The 5998-nt window shown below is 45.1% G+C and overlaps 1 non-coding gene across 1 annotated transcript; it reads left to right on the top strand.

Annotated features, from left to right (window-relative positions):
- The first annotated feature begins 4975 nt into the window (after positions 1 to 4975).
- Positions 4976 to 5138, top strand: LOC136332498 (U1 spliceosomal RNA). Its single transcript, XR_010730752.1, has one exon. It is a non-coding gene; the product is annotated as a U1 spliceosomal RNA (small nuclear RNA).
- Positions 5139 to 5998: the final 860 nt, after the last annotated feature.

The raw sequence follows: 5998 nt of genomic DNA, 5'->3' as shown, positions 1-5998 counted from the left end.
AAGAAAACAACCAAAGTATGTTTTTATATAAGAATTTTTTTTTAAAGTGTATTTATTAAGTGAGAGGCAGGGAGGCAGAAACAAACTCCTACTTGAGCTCCAACTGGGATCCACCTGGCAAGCCCCCTACTGGGCGATGCTCTGCCCATCTGGGGCTGCTGCTCCATTGCTCAGCAACCGAGCTATCTTAGCACCTGAGGCGAGGCTGTGGAGCTATCCTCAGTGCCCGGTGCCAACTTGCTCAAACCGTTTGAGCCATGGCTGTGGGAGGGGAAAAGAGAGAGAGAGAGAGAGAGAGAGAGAGAGAAGGTGGGGTAGAGAAGCAGATGGTCACTTCTCCTGTGTGCCCTGACCAGGAATTGAACTTGGGACTTCCACATGCCAGGCCAATGCTCTCCTACTGAGTCAACTGGCCAGGGCCCATTTCCTTATATCTAATTTATTGTCATTTGTTGGTATAAAAATTGTTTAGGAACTGTACATGACCCTGGTTACATTTCTGACTTTAGTTATTTGTATCTTATTTCTTTGTTTTTTGTAGTTTTAGCTAAAAATGTCAATTTTGTTTATTTTTTTTTCAAAGCAGTGCCTTGGTTTCATGGATTTTCTACTCTCTTTTTGTTTTTCTCCACACTAATTTTTATTATTTATTTCCTCTGCTACCTTGGTGTCTATTCTGTCTTCTTTCTAGTTCCTTAAGGTATAAAATTAGGTTATTGATTTAGGATTATTTCCTGTTTTAATGCAGGTATATCCGCAGTTATGTCAGTCTCCTTTAGTAGGCTGCCATGGAAGAAATAAAATAAAATAAAAAAAATGTTGAGAATTTTAAAGAAAAAATTTTGGAGAGGTTCCTCAAAGAACACTGTACAATATTAAGCTATTTGACATAAGATAGTTTGAAAAGGTGCTTTTCTGCTCGAATATTCTGGAAATATATCATTTTTATTTACTTTTACAATTCCTGAAGTTGTTTTGAAAATGAGAAGACTCAGATTGTGCTGCAACACCTGACAAAGGTATCGCCATCATTGTTATCATCACCCATTTGGTCAGAGTGTCAAGGATGTGGCCGGTCTGGTGCAGGTGAACTGCGCAAGCAGTCAGGTGAGGGGAGGACAACCGAGGTGTGGGCATGCGGTCAGACTAACAGAGGTCAGAGTCTGAATGGATTAAACTGTCTCTGGGTGTTGTGCTGAGAAGCAGCATGGAGGGAGCGACGTGAGACTGGCTGGTTGAAGAATGCTCAGTTCAGGTCTGCGTGGCCCATAGGGAGACCCTTACACTAGGATGTCATCTCAGGATCAACTTGACGCTATTTATTTTTGGGTCTGTAATTCATTCCATAAACTAGTCGACTCTGTTGAAAATGTCCCTACTCTGATGCATTTTTCTAAAAAAGCAAGTATGATGTCATTCTGAAAAAATGTCTGTGGGAACTGACTATACCTCATGCAGAAATTAATGCCTGGCTCTTATTCTCTGACTACAGTCACTCGTCTCATCTGTGTCCTTGCTCTTTGTCACTGATTACACCTTTCCCAAATCATCCCATGAGTCAAAGTCTCCCAAGGTTTATGACCCAGTGAAAAAGTCAGCTGTCCTTACAGTCAACGTTCAAAGAACTTTTACCTTAGTTTTCAAGATCGATGGCACATTGCCCAGGGAAGGTGACCTAAGCGAGGTTGACCACGTCATTGCCCAGAATGCTGATGTCTGGTCAGCATGCTGAGTCAGAAAAACCATCAACATTATCCTGTTACCTTCCTCATCCGTGACCACCCAGCGACCTCAAATATTAAAAAGTCAGTGTTTAAAATCACTACTCATCCTTCCTAGGTGCCAAGTACCTGTCTGGAGGGGAAATGTATTGGTGAGCCAGGCATCTGTGGGCGATTTCTGTATTCAGTGTGACAAAGTGCCATGCTGACTCAGCCCTTTCCACAGCCGAAGCTTCAGGGAGCCACCCAGCATGACAGCATATTCAGATCCTCTGGTCTTGAAAAGCTCTGCCTTTTCAGGAGCAACTTCATACCCTTCTGCTACTTTGTGACCTTCAGGAAACCCTGTGGTGTCCCGGTTTCCCCCTCTATGAGACGAAGGCTTTAGAGGACCTAACATACCAGGCCCTTTTGGGCCTGGACATTGATGGTTCTTCTTGGGGCCCATTTTATTGATGTTTTATTGCTGATGCTGCCAACCGAAGGGAAGTCATCAGGGATCTAGGCAGCCCCTGCAATGAGTGGCTCATGGTCATGGAACAAAGCGGTTTCCTTGGGTACATTTTGTAGGGTTTGCATGCCTGCTTCTCTGGTGTTGATTGAAAAACAGTGTGTACGTCAATGTAGTATATTCCCCAGGCACCGAGCTTACTGATTAGGACAGTTTCTTGGTACCAAAATAACTGTTACATGGCTTTTTAAAAAAGAAAATGCTATGAGATAGTACTTAGACCCTAGTTTTGGGTGGAATAAAAGTGCTACTTTTAATTAGAAGACTAGAAATCGAACGACATCATTGGTAGAGAACAGGAGCATGGCCTAGTCAAATGAATGGGGGGAGGGGTCAGGTTCACAAATGAATCAAAAACTCATTTCTGCCTCTCAACAGCTATACAGCCCTGACTGGTTCTCTAAGCTTCCTATAATTCTCTGTAAACACAGAACAATGACTAACTCACAATGCAGCACAGCTCAAATCAAACACCGTATATTTATCAATGAGTCTTCCGTACAAACTCCCAAATGACTGTGAAGTGACAACGGCTCAGTAAACACAGGTGCCCTGTTGCTGTTATGGGAGAGGTGCAGGTCAGCCACTCTTCTGGGCATACCTGGGCTTCCCCACACTTCTGGCCCCCAACTGAGTGAGTGGCCACAGACTGGGTGGCTTTTCCTCAGGGTGAGAGCAGGAACCGGAAGGGGCATCAACCACACTGCTGCTGGACGGTGGAAGACTCCCTACCTGCTCACAGTTAGTGACCAAAGCATGTTACGTGGCCAAGCCCAGTGGGGCTGGAAGGAGTTGTTCACATACACAGAGACATGGAAAAGGTGGGGAGCCATCAAATAATTGTTCACGAATGGTAATTCTGCCACAGGCTACACCCTTTTTTACAAACATTCACACACACCCCCGCTAATACATTCATGAGAACACCTCAGAAGTATAGTTCGTGCTCAGCAGAAAAGTCTTGTCTTGGCCAACGTCACACTCATAAGACTCAGGTCCTTTTAGTTTGCAGGGTCTGGTATAGTCCACATGCCCCAGTACAACAGTGATGTAAACACAGCCAATTGGCAAAGGAATAAATTGGTGGTCCCTAGGAATTCTGAACTCCTGCAGCAGGGTTAAGATGGCCCCTGCACTGGGAAGGGAGTGACCCTTGCCTATGTCTAACAGCGTCTCCTCAGTTCCCTGTCTACCCTTCTGCCACAGGTCCTTCCTGTCTATCAGGGTCCCATCCCCTGTCCCTGAGCCACTCCCCCAGCCTGTCTTCTGCCCTTAAGCAGGTGGATGTTCACAGGTTGTCTCAAATCTGTCACCATCTCCTAAATCCAGGCTGGAAACACTCGAGCATGTCTATGACGTTTATCCACATGGTTCTGGTCACCCTCATGTGCTAACACCCATAGTTTCCAACATGCTTGTCAGACTCACCAGGCTTTGGGGAGACACCATCATTGTTCTTTTCGCCCTGAGCCATTCGTCCAACCAAAATTGCTCTCTGGGCCACATGAATGAAGCTACATACCTGAGCACAGGGCTGGAGGTTGCATACTGGACTGGCTTTTTGTCCTCTAGGCTGGTTTGTGGTTTGGGTTTTGTCCTGAGACTTTCACATGGAATAACTTTGCTGGTTGGGGAAGAGACACACATATCTTTCTGAAAAGTTCTCTAAATTCTAGATTTTCCTTCTGCTCTATCATTTGTATTGTGGACCACCCATCTTCCCTGACTAAAACAAGTGCCACTATGAGAACTATGCATTCTAACACGTGCAAAGGTGAGTCTGTGTCCACAGCCACAGGGCCATCAGGAGCATTTCTACCATTCAATTATAACCATCTGCCAGCTGTTAACCTCCATGCTCCGTTCAGATCAAGAGACTTGTGTTTTAGATATTTTTGCTGCATCATCTCAACTTCCGGTATAAATTTCTGTGTTATAGAGCTTTTCTGGAGGAAAAAAAAAATCAATCCAAATACCAGGGACTCAAGATAACAATTGTGGTTTTGTGGTCAGTTCAGATGGTTTTGCTGCTGCCCTGAGCTCTGCTGGGCCACCTTACTTGTCTCTGTCAGAACCCAGGCCCTATGGGTGGCCACTGTCTGAAACTAGACATGCTCATGGGGTGAGCAGGGGTTGGAGAAAACAGCACATGGTTGTTTCAGATCTGTTACAGTCTCTCTTAAATCCGTACTTGAGCCAGGACCCAGAGGATTGTCGTGTCTGTTGGTATTCAATCGGCCAGTGTGAATCACATGGCTAGACTCCCAATCGGTGGGTCAGAAGGTGAACTCCACCTTCTGGAAAGTGTGCAGTCACAGGCCTTGGGCATTATGAGTGGAATGCAGTCTCCCATGTGCAGAGGAGACCATCTCCCTGAAGCACAGAGCAGGAGTGTCTGATAAAGGGAGCTATTATTACATCATCATCCTGTCATCACAGTACATTTTTAAATATATTGTTTTCTAATTACAGTTGACACAAAATATTATTTCAGGTGTCCAGAATAATGATCAGACATTATATACCTTACAAAGTGGCCCCCTGATAAGCACAATGTCCACCTGACACCATGCACCATTACCAGATTATTATGGAACTGCATCCCTGTGCTATACTTTATAGTGACTTCTATTTACTGGTACAAGAGCAGTGTGCACTCTAAATTCTCCATAATTATGTAGTAACCATTAGTCTGTCATGTAGAAATTACCAGTGCAACCCTGGTACATGGAGCATGATTTGGACACTCACCTGGCAGGGGAGATAGCACGATCACCAAGGTGGCTATTCCGGGGCGGGGCTTCTTCAATGCATGCGGGACGTGCTGACCCTGCAGTTTTCCCAAACATGGGAAACACGACTGCATGACTTGTGGTAGTGGGGGACTGTGTTCACGCTCTCCCCTTAAAAAAACAGACATGATCTGGAGTGGTTTATGGTCAGTCTTCTAGGTACCATCTTCTTCTATAAATGAATTGATCTTTGTGAAACATAAGAAGTACCTGTACTTTTTAATGGAAAGACTAGCACGCAGGTGAATGTTAGTAATACCATGTGTGGGGGGAGGGCAGCAGGAAGGAGACAGAAATAGCGCTAGGGTTTTACCCCAGGAGTGGCAGCCTCCTCTCTTAACCACATCCACGGTCCCTGAGTCCTGTTTGTGTTTGAGAGATAAGCCACAGGCCGTCACTCTGACCCACAGAGGTTTATATTTTTAGAAGAGATGAAATAACTAGCACTTGAATTTTTACATCTGCGATGTGAACCAATAATCCCATGAAATTGGATGAACACTAAAACCTTCTGTAAAAAATAGATTAGCCCCATGTTCTGAGATTAAAAAAATATATATATATAAAAATATTTGCAGAGAAAGATTTCCTCCTCCTCAGCTGTGAATTAAATTTCTTTGGGAACATGTGGAAAGCCACACGTTTCCCACAGAAGGTGACAGGCTGAGCTGTGTTATTTGTTGTTTTAAACTTAGTAAGAGACCACAACTATAACCTATTTCCCCTGAAAAGCAGTGTGCTCCCTGGCATCTTCCTCTGGGCCCTTTCATGTTGACACACAGGAGCACCCACAGCACGTGCCCCTGAGGGCTCCGCTTGGGCTTGGTGACCAGGCGGGAGCACAGCGTGGCTGCCTGCACATCCCCGCACGCTACAGCCGCGGCCCAAGTCCAGCCTGACTTTTCTAAAGCAGCATGGCCCTTTGCTCGAGGCGTCGGACCCATCGCAGCATCACATAGTTTTCAAAAGTATAG

Source organism: Saccopteryx bilineata, chromosome 3 (genome assembly GCF_036850765.1).
Source record: "Saccopteryx bilineata isolate mSacBil1 chromosome 3, mSacBil1_pri_phased_curated, whole genome shotgun sequence".
NCBI lineage: Eukaryota > Metazoa > Chordata > Mammalia > Chiroptera > Emballonuridae > Saccopteryx > Saccopteryx bilineata.
This window is presented reverse-complemented; position numbering and strand designations above follow the sequence as displayed.